This window comes from Lampetra planeri, chromosome 41 (assembly GCF_965212315.1).
Source record: "Lampetra planeri chromosome 41, kcLamPlan1.2.h2, whole genome shotgun sequence".
NCBI lineage: Eukaryota > Metazoa > Chordata > Hyperoartia > Petromyzontiformes > Petromyzontidae > Lampetra > Lampetra planeri.
Window position 1 is genome coordinate 7,230,371 of NC_136147.1, and position 14,549 is coordinate 7,244,919.

The 14,549-nt window shown below is 44.6% G+C and overlaps 1 protein-coding gene across 3 annotated transcripts in view; it reads left to right on the forward strand.

The window, feature by feature from the left end:
- Nucleotides 1-11,315: 11,315 nt before the first annotated feature.
- The window catches only part of LOC144732149 (PDZ and LIM domain protein 3-like), a 129,822-nt gene continuing 126,588 nt past the window's right edge, over nt 11,316-14,549 (forward strand). Inside the window, exons 1-2 of one of the 3 annotated variants that reach the window (XM_078613476.1) lie at nt 11,316-11,384; nt 11,817-11,861. The gene's annotated coding sequence lies outside the window, so the exon portion shown is untranslated. Of the gene's footprint in view, nt 11,434-11,816; nt 11,862-12,931; nt 13,046-14,549 lie in introns of those variants that run through there. The other 2 variants (XM_078613475.1, XM_078613477.1) reach the window with 2 other exon arrangements.

Here is a 14,549-nt window from a genome sequence, read left to right on the forward strand (position 1 = left end):
AACGTTTTTATTTATGATTACACAAAATTACAGTACAGGGTGGTCCCGATGCCTTGTGATGCCCCCCCCCCCCCCTTCATTTGATTCTCTAAAACGTTATATATATAAAAAGGTTGATTTAAAACAGAAATGAATATGCAAAGGGTAAAATGCGGGGAGTCAATTAATTTGGGGTCACAAGACATCTGGGCCACCCTGGACTTCAATGCACATACAGGGGGCATTTTAAAATTGCATGTGTCCAGCAGTGTTATATAAAAGGCAAAGTTGTGATTATGTGTGTTCGTTCAAAATGTTTAGCGTACTTCCCGACATGCAACAAACTTGAAATTTGCCATGGGGGTACTTTCCATACCGTACACCATGCAACAATTATAAAAATACACTTTTGTATTTTTGGGGGGGGGGGGGGGGAGCTCAATAATGCATATATTTTTTGCACGGCAAGTAAGCTGTGACGTCACATCTGTCACGTGACCCGCGCATGTGGAAGGGTAACGCATTGTAGTGTAGCGGTTAGCAAGCTGCTCTACGAACCGGGCGACCCGAGTTCTATTCCCGCTCACGGTCACCACCGGTGACGATTACTTTAACCGGTCCTGGGCCTCCCCTAGGTCGACTCAGCCTGAAATGTGCTGTGTGAACATCACCACTGGGGGGACAAAGGCGGCCGGGCGTGGTGCTGGCCACTCACCCCCTCGTCCAGCTATATTTCGCAGCGGGTTCCACATTCTAAAACGAAGTGTCCCGCCGGTGCCATGCGACATCAATGAAACGTCACGTGGCGGTCGAAGGTATGACGACATGGCACTGAACCCGCGGTGGTTGCAATATGAGCCTCCCCTGTTACCTCTGCTGGGAAGAGCGAGGATCGATGCCACTTTCGGCAACTGCTTACCCCGAGCTCTCATACTCTGATGGTGCATTGTCTTTGAGTTGTGCGCCTTTTGGCGTCATCTGGTCCAACACCATGTGAGACTAGGCTCTAAGGAAAGCTGTTTCGGGTGTGGACCAATCAACTTCAAGGACAGTGCATACATTATCAGAGTTATGTTTTTTGTTTGCATTACGACTGCAGGTATTGTGGTCTATGCAAACATGACTCCTTGTAAAAAAAGGTGTCAGTTTTGTTGCCAGATAAAAGGGTAAAAAACAAATTATCATTGCATTATTATTATTAATAACATCGCAGAGAACGGGTACAGGTGTTGATGTTAAGGAATATTGCACAGCTATAAAGCAGTGTCCTGCGTGTGCATTACTTACTGGGTGTGTACTTGTAGATCTGCACTGCTCGTTTCAGAAGACAACCTTGAAAGTTAATCGTGTACATTCGCGCAATTATGCTGATCAAGTGTACTGACCACTTACATCAGTAGTTCTTAATTTTTACTGTAGCCTTTGCACCCCTTCGATTCTCAATTGTAAAACATGTATAACGTTAATACATACATCGGTTTGATGAACCAAAGTAGTTGTATTTTTTTATTTAAAGCTTTTCGTGACAGCAGAGATTCATATTCTTGGTTCTTTCGGTAAAGTCACGTTGAAGGGAAATAATAAAAAAAAATTCTCACGACGTTTCGATTGCAACACAAGCAATCATCATCAGGTGTGAAAACCACCGCCACTTTTTTTCAAATTTTCTTGCTGTGGTTATCACACCTGCTGAATTTGATAGTTTAAAGTTTATTATTTTATTATTTCCCTTCTACGTGACTTTACCGAAAGAACCAAGAATACAAAGTAGTTGGACTTACGTGCCCGTCCTTAATTTATGGCTGATTTACCTTCTAAAAAAATCTGCCACCCCTACGGGATGTACGCACCCCAGGTTGAGAACCACTGGTTTCTACATCGGCCGAGTTTGACTTCTATATTTGGGGGGGGGGAGGGGTAGGGGTTCACTTTATACCTCACATTAAAAATCACGGGTGCATATTAAAACAAATATTTATTTTAAATCTTTATTGTAAACTACTGAAAATACATGATAGGATTATTATTTCCATAACTCTGACCAAATAAAATCACTTTTGACCACGAACGCTAAGCAGGATTGAGCATGATTAGTATACAGGGTGCTTCAGGAAATGTTAACACTTCTGAGAATTTGCAACAATACCGCGAGAAATGTGCCTCTCGACTCTGGCGACCACCTGGAGAAGATTCCAGGCACGTGCTGACAATGATGGCGAACAAGTGGAGACCCTTTGACGTTTTGAAGCTATTAACATTACATTTGTTAGCATGTTACAGTATAGTATCCGTTCTTTTGTCCATTAAAAAGGAAAGTCCCATATAAGTGTTAAATATTTTTTTAAGCATACTGTATATATATTCTTGTTTTTTTCGGTGAAGTCACGTAGAAGGGAAAAAATAAAATAAATTTTATTCTTATTTTATTTTTTACCAAGAATATGAATCCCTGCAGTCACGAAAGCTTCATACTGTATATATACATATATATATATATTTTTTAAATGGGAGACTGAATAGGAATGTCATGTTATAGGCTGCGAGTTGGCCAGTAGACGGGGGTACAGCAAAAGATTATTTCCTCCATCTGTGAGGGGCTTTGAGTGTTATCCCCTGGTAAGTGGGGATTCTATTGTGGTTCTTGTAGTTACTTAAGTTTCCTCCCACGTGCCAAATATTCATGGAATTGGCAAAACATTCGTAAAATAATTCCTGCAACAATCCATCATCCGCACGGCCTTTTTGTAACTGCATAATTTCAGCAGCGTTGATTTATTTTGTTATTTATATTCTCCACAACGACGCTAATGATTATTCTGAAGTACGTAAACAAGTGCCTTGTCACTTAGTCGGACTTCCCTCGGTATCATCATTTTTTCGGGGGGTCTATTTAAATGATCATCACTTTGCTGGATTTCAACAGCGGCCACCGCACAGATAAACCGGTCCATGTCACAAGAATGTGTTGCCACCCTCCGGCTCATGAAGACTGTCGCTCCGCGCGAGCTCATTTGAGCGGAGGCACAATTCGACTCAACATCCGCAACAAATACTCTTAGGTTTTTTTTCGGTAAAGTCACGTAGGTAAAAAATATAATTAAAAATTACTAAAAGTAATAATAGAAATAAAATAAAATAATAAATCACGACGTTTTGGAGGCAACACAAGTCTCCGTCATCAGGTGGGACCGTCACAGCTAGATTTGCTGTATCAAGCGAGGCAGAGATTCCAAGATACAAGTTCTTAAATACAAGTTAAGGGGGGAGTGGAATCTCTACCTCACTTGATACAGCAAATCTAGCTGTGACGGTCCCACCTGATGACGGAGACTTGTGTTGCCTCCGAAACGTCGTGATTTATTATTTTATTTTATTTCTATTATTACTTTTAGTAATTTTTAATTTATTTTTTACCTACGTGACTTTACCGAAAAAAACCTAAGAGTATGAATCCTTGCAGAATCCTCAACAAATACTACAGCGGTGGGCCAGGCGAGGGCGCTAGAGGCACCAGAGGACGAATCATCTCGGCTTGCTGCCTCTCACCGCCCCCAGATTGTCACCTGGCACCCCCTGGTGTCAAATGCTTCTCCACGAGTTTCGCTGGTCACTGCCGTTTTGGTGAAGGGACAGATATTTCAGTGAGGTCAAGATGCCAACAGCGTCGAACGTGTACGGTTAGAACATTGTGTTTTGAAATCATCCGACCTGAAAAAAACCCATTGCCTTTTACAGGTATGCAAATTACAGGCCGTAATAATTCCTGAATCAATACGTGTGCAGCTTTGCGTTTTATGCCCCTGCTGATGTGTACAGTCGCTCCAGGTACTCCGATTTCCTCCCACATGCCACTCGTCAGTGGAATTGGCCAAACATCCAAATGCAGGACCCTCCTGAGGAATCGTTTTGAGAATCATTAAGGCGTTCCGGAAGCGAAACGGATTCACATTGCAAAAGTGGCACAGTGATGAACGCACTCTGAATCTGATGACCGGCGTTCTATTTCTGGCTATGGTTAACATGAGTGGTGAGTATATATATAGAGACTGATTCTGGGCTGACCCTTACTGACCCATACTGTTGAGCCCAGTTGAGTATAATCAAACAACACCCACAACCCAGAGTAATGGGGAAGACCTCCGTGTAAATGATAGCTCATTGGATTCCTCCAGTATAAGTAAACATTCTGATTCTATTTTTCGATTTAAAGCTTTCGTGACTGCAGGGATTCATCTTCTTGGTTCTTTCGGTAAAGTCACGTAGAAGGGAAATAATAAAATTTAAACATAATAAAATACGATTCTCACGACGTTTCGGCCATACCGCAAGCAGCCGTCCTCAGGTGAAGAACAGGTCTGTCGGAAAGACAACATTCAGACGCTGTCTTTCCGACAGACCTGTTCTTCACCTGATAACGGCTGCTTGCATTGTGGCCGAAACGTCGTGAGAATCGTATTTTATTATGTTTTATTTATTATTCTGTATGATTGCTTCGGGAATTTCATGGTAACAACCTGATTGGTCATCACAAAATAACCCATAATCGAGGATTTTTTAAAAATTAGATCGCGTAAAAATGTGTCGTTTAACCCGCCACCACCCGACAGAGCCACGTGAACAGAACTTGCCAATTCGTTTCTAGTTCAGCACGCTGGTGTGCTGGAGAGTAAACCTACATTTACAATTTGAGTACGACGTTTCGCCAGTAATTAGAACTCGTATCATCAGGCGGACAGGCAGAGTTTACATTAAAAACATTACTAATTGACGGTCGGGCGGTCGCGGGTTTAACGACACGTTTATATTTACGCGATCTAACGAAAAACCCCCTCTATTATGGATAATATTGGTCGCGAAAGCCTACTAAGTGTGAAACTGACGAAATAACTCATTGACAAACATAATCAAGTGTGTCTCACAGGAGGACATGTGTTTTTATTTGATTTAGTACCCCCTTTTGTCTACTATAGTGGCATTTGTACGTGGACATTTAATATTTTATACATTTCTAAAAAAATAAAATAGGCTCACCTACGGGGACCATTTTTTGTTGGCAAGTATTATTATTAAGATGCTATAAAAGAGGAAGCCTTTACCCATCACGAGCCTTTTATTGTGTTTTAGGCCAAACGAAGCCTCGTTATTTTAGAAATCACGGTCGGTCATCGATAATTATCCGGCTGCTTCGGGAGGAAGGGGAAGCCGCCGGATTTTCAGAAACGCCGGAAAATCACTGACATCATTTTTTAAAATGGCTTATTTGCCCACATTCTTACATAACATTACGTTTTTAGGTGTTGTGTATTTGATTTTTGTGTGTTTTAGGGGCCGTCCATAAATTACGTCACGCACCTAGAGTGGGGGGGGGGGGGGTCAGACATTTGTGACGATGTGTGACGAGGGGGTAGGGGGTGTTGAGAAATGGGACGTCACATCAAAATGCGCAACTTTAAATATATAGACACGTTCTACTTAATTAAATAGACTCTTTAATACATGTTTTCTCCTACAACATCAGAGTGCAGCGCTACATTAAATATGCACTACAATGACAATAGTTTAAAGTGATTTGAAGCATGTTTTATTTTTTTTGGTGGGGGGGGGGGGGCAGAGCTTTGTGACGTCATATTTGAGGGGGGGTCTGACTTTTTGTGACGCCGTGTGACGACGACGGGGGGGGGGGGGGGGGGTAAAAAATCGTCCAAAATCGCGTGACGTCATTTATGGACGGCCCCTTAAATGTGTTTACTATGTGACACTGGCATCGATAAACATACAGACAAAAAATGTAATACCCTACCGCAAAAAGTGACCGTATTTACTGTACCATACTTACCACGCTAATCTCGAAGACTGCATGGGGTGATGTACTCCGCTTTTGTTTCAACACAACTGTAAAGGAGAGCCGACACACGGTTGCAAGAAGGTTCGTCTTTTATTCCTTTCCTCCCATCCACACCTGTCCCCAGCCGTCCCAATCTCGTTCCAGCCAACGACCTCTTCTTCCCCCCGTTCTCTCCCTTATATCTCCTCACCTGCTCCTCCCCCTTCTCCTGTCACCGTCCCATTCCCCCTCCCATTGGTGGGAATCCTTCCCCTGACACCCCTACACAACTTGTCTTTGACGATGCGGACGCCGAAATGCACGCGCTTTTTAAAATCCTTTATATTAAGTTCACTTGCTTGCTTGCTTAGGACCGTGCAAATCTTTCGGTCGTTTTTTAACCCACTTTCCGTGATCTAATCGAGCTGACATTTTCCACACAGACTCGTTGTGCGTGACAATTAATGTTCGTGAAAATCTTTTTCCAAAATTTTACACTTTTTAGGACAAAAATATTATATTTAATTACCAATTGCTTAATGCTGCCATGCCATCATCTGACCCATAGGTGGCAGCCATCTCAAGCCAGAGGACGAGGGGACTCTAGCCGCCACGCATATAAAGGATTTATAGTGAAAAACTTTGTTTTTACGCGTTATACTTGTTGCCGGGTCGCACTGTACACCTGCTGTTCTTATCACCTGTAGTGATCAGTCACGAAAAACAATGTATATACATGCAGCATTGTTTAAGCCGTTGCGTGTCGTGTATAATGTACGGTTTTGTAATATTTGACGCTGAAATCAAGCATAGCCAATTTTTCGATTTAAAGCTTTCGTGACTGCAGGGATTCATCTTCTTAGTTCTTTCGGTAAAGTCACGTAGAAGGGAAATAATAAAATAATCATAGTTTTATTTTTATTATTTTATTATTTCCCTTCTACGTGACTTTACCGAAAGAACCAAGAAGACAAGCATTGCCACTTAGTTTTATGTGTCACGCACATTGTGATGCCGATCGCTGGACTGGGTCACAGCTTTTGGTAGCGATTTTGCCGGTTTCGCCGGATCGGCCCGGAACTGCCGGATAATGTTGGACGCAACCGGGATAATCGATGATCGAGTGTGCAGCCGTGGCAAATAGTCCAGGGAGTTAACCCCCACCCCCGTCTGCCTCGCCCCGAAATGTTTTTTTGTGCAGCTGCTCAATTTTTTCAGTTTTCATTTATTCGGTATAGCCCTGTGAGCCATGCGGCTCTTGACTCGGGTGCAACCGCAACAAACAAAAACATGAACAAAGAACATCTTAAAGTGATTATGCGCAACAGAAAAATCCAGGAAAAAACAGCAAATGATATGCACATGCAGCTTTGGCCTTTGGGTTTAAAACACAAACAACAAATCCCCGTAATTAACCGGCTCCAATGAACCAAGAGTCTGTTTTTTAAAATTTAGATTTCGACGTGAAAGTTTATTCCTAATAAGGGCCGGCAGTTAACTTCAGAGGTGGTCTGGGCCACTGCCGAACCGCCCAAATGTTAACGTGCTAAATATAAACAGCGTTGGCCATACTTCCCGGTCAATGAATACCCATTGGGAATTGTTTTAACAGTTAAATATGCAGTGGGGGCGGGGGGGGCAGGTGCGTCCACTTGTGCCGTAAGAGTTCATTTATAAATTGCCGCTCAGCGTTATAGCAGTTGGCTCCCCGCAGCTTGGCAGCCCATAGTGCTGTCGTCAACCTGATTGCAAAGACACAATAATCTCAATATTGTGCTTTTACAATAGTTATTGCTGTTGCATGGCTGCACGCAGGTACTAGATTTCAGTAGAGTTACAATAACCAACACGGATTAAACTCCTCTTTGCTGCGCTGAAATGGGGGATGCTTTCGCAGGATGCAATTGCCCTCAATTATTCACCAATGTTATCGACAGGAATGTTTGGGGATGAACGTGGATAATTTGTAGGAGAAACTATAGCGGACAAGAGGAGTTTCGCTGTAGAAATATACTGCTCCATAAACAAATAGTATCTCAATAACTTTTCCTATCTGCTGCGGCTGATTCTGTTTTTTATTCCATCATATCGCTCGTTTCCTTCATCTCAACAACCCATTTTCGTAAAAAAATAATGAAAAGTTCACGAGCCATGTTCTATCCAATGCTGGATGACGACTTCACCACATTGTCCACATCCCCTACATTCTTAAGATGCCACAGTCCATCTCACTCCCACGCGTGAGCTAATCTTACCGCTTCATTTCCGCGGCGGTCATCCTCTTGGGCATGATCCCTTCCAAGGCTGCCACTCAGTCACCTGTCTTTTCCATCGACCATCATGCTTTCCAGTGATGTCAGGCACAAATCATTTCACTTGGTTCTTTCCTTCAGAGTATTGGTGTCAACGCATACAAATTTGGCAGCCAATGTTTTTGGCCAATTATAATGACCGCATTCAACTTTACGGTGAGTTGAAATAATAATTGGCGTGTTACACGCTTGTGCACGTGAAATGTGAATCTCTGTGGCTGTACAGGGTAGTGGAATTATTTAACAGAACGTTACGTGACATTAACGTGCATATATCCGTGTCCCTCTTCCCATCTTTCAGTGTCGTTCCCATCATGCACTCCACATGCTTTTTTGTGTAGTTTACACCTTCTGTTCCATTATTTTGTCAGGCTGCTTGTTTCCAATCCAAATGGCACGGCAGAGACAGTGTGCACAGATTAAAAACTTTCCCCTTTAGGTATATTGTAATGTTGAACATTATGACCAAATTTTTATTTAACATAAACAGTGTATTAAAAACTATTCAAGCAGCATCAGTATACATACTTTTAGACTACAATCAAAGGATGTAATTTGTTACGTGTGTAGCGATTAACTCGGAGACGAATACGAGTTAGAGGCACTTTCTTTATTAACCAGCACCATCGGGCTCAACACTTTCATAAGAAGTCCGTCTGTGATCAGCGACGTTACTCAGCCAGGAGAGTTGGTAGGCTGTCTGACTGGTGGCGCCCCGAGATGGTGAATACGACGACAAGAAGGATGAAGACGACGACAAGAAGAATGGTGAAGAACGACGACAAGGACAGTGACGAAGACTCCAGCAGCACGACGGGGGTCCCACTCCACACGACAGCCCCGAGGTCCCCTACAGGGGCCCCTCTTATACTCTCACGTGGCCTGGCTCCGCCCCCGGCCACGCCCCCTTTCTAGAACCTACCAGCGGGTTCCTGGTGTGCCCCCTCTGTGACCTTTCCCCGAGATCCCCCTCTGGTGTGTCACGTGGCCTGCTGCTGTCAGGGCTGCTGTAAGCCGCAGATCCTCTTCCCCGCCAGCAGACAGCGCTATGCTGCTACATCACTGATGCCATGCCACTAGATGTGTGTACAGTCATACCCCGGTTTCCGTGAGAGGAATATTGAAACGACGTAAATTAAAGCAACTTACGGGGGTAGGTGGAGGCGAACGTTGAGGATGGACGATGCTGTCAGCGACGTTCGTGTGAGGGGTTGAGGCGACGCATATCGGGACGTGGTGTTAATAATGAAGTGACGACGTGAGGGGGGAGGGGGGGGTAGATGTTACTCGGGGTGTTACTGTATTGCAAAGGGGTTTGGGGCTGTGCTGTATGGCTGTCATGTGTTTATCTCGCATTATCATGTGATTTCGTTTGACCAATTATGAGAGATTCGGTTCTAAGTGAGTGAGCCATTCGCTTGCTTTGCCCGAGGGATGTTGCATTTGAGGAACGACGCCTTCAAATGAATATCTGTGGCAGCGCGAAGGGTGTTATGGTCCATGGCAGCATGGCGGTGGTGGACTTACTCTTTGGTTCTTTCGGTAAAGTCACGTATTTATTATTTTATCTTTATACGTGACTTTACCGAAATAACCAAAGAGTAATTCCTGCAGTCACGAAAGCTCCAAAATTAAGGTGGTGGAATTGCCGATGAGCTGTGCGTTGTGGAAGCCACGCAATGTCCAAGTTCTGGGGTCACTGATCAGGTTTTTGTTGGGCACGTCAAGTGAAGCACACGAATTGGTCCACGCCAACGTTTTACACTAATTTTCAGAGGGGGGGGGGGGGGGGCAGGACTACTTTCGCCGATAAGACATCACCAGTGTGAGGGCCACCACACATAAAAAAAAAACCTTTTGGGTTTGACAGCACGATGATGATGGGGTGTTTCACATTCGTATATTGTTGGGTGGTCACTCGTCATGGGCCTCACTAAAGGCCACCAGGGGCCGCTAGTGGCCCGTGGGCCTTGCAATGAAGAACATTTGGTCCGCGACTTTTCGATTCCGAAATTTGCGTTACGTCGAGTTTGTGCCACGTATTTTTATTATAATGGCCGAGGTCAGGATCTCAGCCATGGTCCCAGGGATGTTGTTCAGATCGCCGTTGATTGGCAACGGGTTTGGGTCAACTTCTTCTCGGTACAGTTCACTGATTGATAAGTAATAAATGGAACTGAAAACTGAAAGTGAAAACTGATTGTTGCAGCATGATAGTGAATAACTGGTGGGGCAATATTTGACAGCACAGGCAGCCAATGCAATGGTATATAGTTTAAGTTTATGTGATAGTCCGCATCACGATGTCCCATTGGGTATTCATGAGTGGACAGTGGTGGGATATTGCCCACACTGTGGCGCAGTTCTCTTTGTACGCCAAGGCAAGGGTCGATGTTGGAAGACATTGAGGCATCTGCCCAACAGCTCATACCGGATACATTTTTCAATTAGGCTCACCCTTGTCTTGGGTTTGCCACTAGACTTTTTTTAGGTGTACATTAAATTTGAGCGTGCGGTCAAGTGTCACACCAAGAGAGGTGGGCCTTGGGTCGTGGCACCTTTCGATTAGCACAGTTGGCTACCGTGCTAATCAGAGGTGCTTCACTCCCCCGCTTGCGGTGTTTGTCAAGCGGCCCCATCGAGTGCACCACAAGCTTTGCCGCAATGGAATTTGCCTTTACTTGCGGGTTAAAGACGTGCATGTTAAAGACATGAGCAGGATTCACCACAACCCAGGCATCTCAACAGGGTCCCGGCTTTATAGTTTAAGCGTGTGAAATTGAGGCTTTCCGTTCACCGCTGGCGTCTGGCTGGAAATTTGTGAAAAAGAGCTTCATAGCTCATCGGATTTCTCCAGGATAAATAAAGATCTTGATTCTGATTCAAAAATACACTTTTGAATCAGTGTCAGAGCAACTCCCCTTCCCCCAGCAGCGAGGTGTAACTGTTAGTGGTACAGCGTGTGATTTAACACAATATCGTGTGTATTTTGTTAGCCTTACGGAACTGGAGGCTTCCTTTCCGTTGGGATGGCAAATATGGTCATGTTGATGGCCACCAGATGGCAACACACCATTTCCCAGCCACTCGTGGAAAGAAAAGAGAGAGGGCATCGTTTTATAAAAGAAATGACCAGGCAAGAGTTAAAGATGGGCGTGGTGCGAGTATATAATAAATGAAAAGCTCATGCCCTTCCCCCCTTTTTAAAAAAAAAGCCGCGGGCGATGGGGCTGATGCTGCCCGGAAGAAATAAAAGCAGAGCGAGGAGGGTAAGGAGAGACAGAACGAGGGCGGGTGGCTTGGGGTGCGGTGTCACAGGTGCGCTCATAGTTGCTCAGCGCCATGTGGCCTGAACGTCATCCATTAACATCTCTCCTCCCACCCATCTCAGCTAAAGTCCCCCCCCCCCATCTCCCAATCTGCTCTCAAACGCAATTGACTCACTCTTGTGTGCTTCTGAGTAACAGGGGAGTCACAGGTCTGAATTTGTGACTTCATTCAGACGCTGTCTAGCGTGGGTTCAGACCGTTCTCTCCTCTCTGTGGTCGTATTCACCACTGGCACCAATTTATTTATCTTGTTCACCAGCCAGAGAGAAGATCAAGTCAACACACACAGAGAGAGAGAGAGGGATTGTATTACTCTGGAGTTCATTTTCTGAATTTTACGAGAGTCGTTTATGTGTTTTTATTTTTTTTCAGGATTGTCAAACAAGCCCGAGACTGAAGGTCAGCGTGTCATTTAAGGTGAGTCCACGTGACACTTATTATTCTTGTGAATATAACACGACGTTTTAAAGGCAGCAATACGATGTTTTCACTCTCCTTTCACGGCGGGTTTGCTCAGACTGCACTGCAGAATCACTCACAGTACTATGCTATTGTCATTTGCAATAACACAAGGCAGCACAGGTGTTTGGATGAACTCAGAGTGAATCCGAGTCGTGGTAAAAATAGCATCCAATTACTTGAATGACCCTATAAGAAGTGATTAGTTATTCATAAAAGTGGCAATGGTTGAGATAATGATGACACATCCAGACTTTTGACTGTAATTTAACTTTAAACAAATGCAATGCCAAAGACTGCAAGACAGTACATTAATGGATTTTAAAGTGCAATACTGTACTGCGCCGTCACTTTTAACTTTACAGTGATCTTAGTATCAACGATAAAGGTGCAGCGCTGCAATTGCTCGCTCACAGTACTGCTGGCGGAAGGGTCTCCACTCGAGAGAGCTCTTAGAAAGCCCTTCAGGAGGGTTTTTGGCCTACTCTTCCACATCGGCCAGTCGTCTTGGAAGAGGTGTGAGTACGCACACTTTAACCCCCCCCCCCACCAATCATCCTACTGATCTACTAACTGTGGAGTTACCCATTTATGAACCTGGATGGATAGAGGTGGAGTGGTGGAGACGGGGATTTAAGAAACGTTCCCATTTGTTGGACCTGCCAAGCCGAGAGATCGAACCGAATTGCAAATCCAGTTCGCCAAGACCACAGCAGCAGCAGCATCCGTATACATGATCACATTGCAATCTAGTTCGTCTGTTTGGTATATACTCGCTGCGTGTTGAGTACAATCCACCGTACTGTGGTGTAGAATACAGCACGTGGCATTTTTTTTTATTGCACCTGCCAACTGAGTGAGCGTCGGTGCATCCGCTTCACGGCTGGGGGAGAGAGAGAGTGGAGGTGGTGGTGGTGGGGGGGGGAAGAAAGAATTGTGGTGAGAGAAAAAGACATTCTCCAGTTTCACTTGCCCCACACACCCTGAGTGGCTGCTGCAAGTTGGATCCCCGTATACAGCTCGGCTGTACAGGGCTGTTCTTTAGATTGCACGGTGTGTCCAGGAATAGTGCTGTGCGTGCTGTGGAAGTAACGCTGCCGAGTGGGTTGGCAATGAACAGGGGATCGAGCTGATGTACTCTGGTGAGTTGCAATGTGCTTTGAACCCGAGCGACATGAGTTCGATTCGTGGCTGTGGTTTGCTGTGTGTGAATCCAGTCCTGTGCGCCACTGACATGAGTGTGGCCGAAACGTCGTGAGAATTATTTTATTATGTTTTATTTGTATTATTTTATTATTTCCCTTCTACGTGACTTTACTGAAAGAACCAAGAAGATGGTGAAGTGTGGTCAAGCACCCGATACCGAGTGGAGAGGCATTCATCCAGCAGCGGATCGAAAAAAATGGCTTAAATTGCTTTTACTTACTATTTATTCTAGATTTGAAGCTTTCGTGACTGCAAGGATTCATACTCTTAGGTTTCTTCGGTAAAGTCACGTAGGTAGAAAAATAAAAAAATAATAAAGATAATAGAAGTAATAATAAAGTGATGTGATATAAAAGGGAGTTGTAGTACTGAAAAGCGAGGCTTGTTATGGCTAAATCAAGGAACCTTTTTGTCAGTATCAAAGTATGAAAAATAAGAATAGTTTTACCTTTTGTGGAAATAACGCAGGTGTTTAAATGTTTAAACACATCTTAATACATGTGTTTGAATATCTCAATACATGTTTAATTGCTACACAAGGTAAAACCTATTCTTATTTTTCATACTTGTTATGGCTGTTTACATAAAGCACCTTACAGTGACAGCCCTTTGTCGTCAGCTGCTCAAGATTAGAGACTACAGTATAGTTACGGACAATGTCACTCTGGGTGTTTTAATTGCATAGCGACCACCACGTGCCCTGGTGAGGCTGTTAACCCGCGCACATTTCCATAACACGCAGAGCGAACTGGCATCACACATTGCATTCCAGCAACGTGCATAACAGCACTCGCTCACCGGTGGACAGTCGTCTCCTTATCGCTCTTCCATTGCTATTACCATGTTTACTCTGTCCTTGAACTTCGCTCAATTATTCGTCTACCCATTTCAAGGACTCTTGTCCACCTGACGGACTGTCATCCACTCACCACACTGCAGGTCACACCAACTCACTCATCCACTCACCACACTGCAGGTCACAACAACTCACTCATCCACTCACCACACTGCAGGTCACACCAACTCACTCACCACACTGCAGGTCACACCAACTCACTCACTCACTCACCACACTGCAGGTCACACCAACTCACTCACTCACCACACTGCAGGTCACACCAACTCACTCACCCACTCACCACACTGCAGGTCACACCAACTCACTCACCACACTGCAGGTCACACCAACTCACTCACCACACTGCAGGTCACACCAACTCACTCACTCACTCACCACACTGCAGGTCACACCAACACACTCAGCACACTGCAGGTCACACCAACTCACTCACCACACTGCAGGTCACACAAACTCACTCACCCACTCACCACACTGCAGGTCACACCAACTCATTCACTCACTACACTGCAGGTCACACCAACTCACTCATCCACTCACTACACTGCAGGTCACACCAACTCACTCACCCACTCACCACA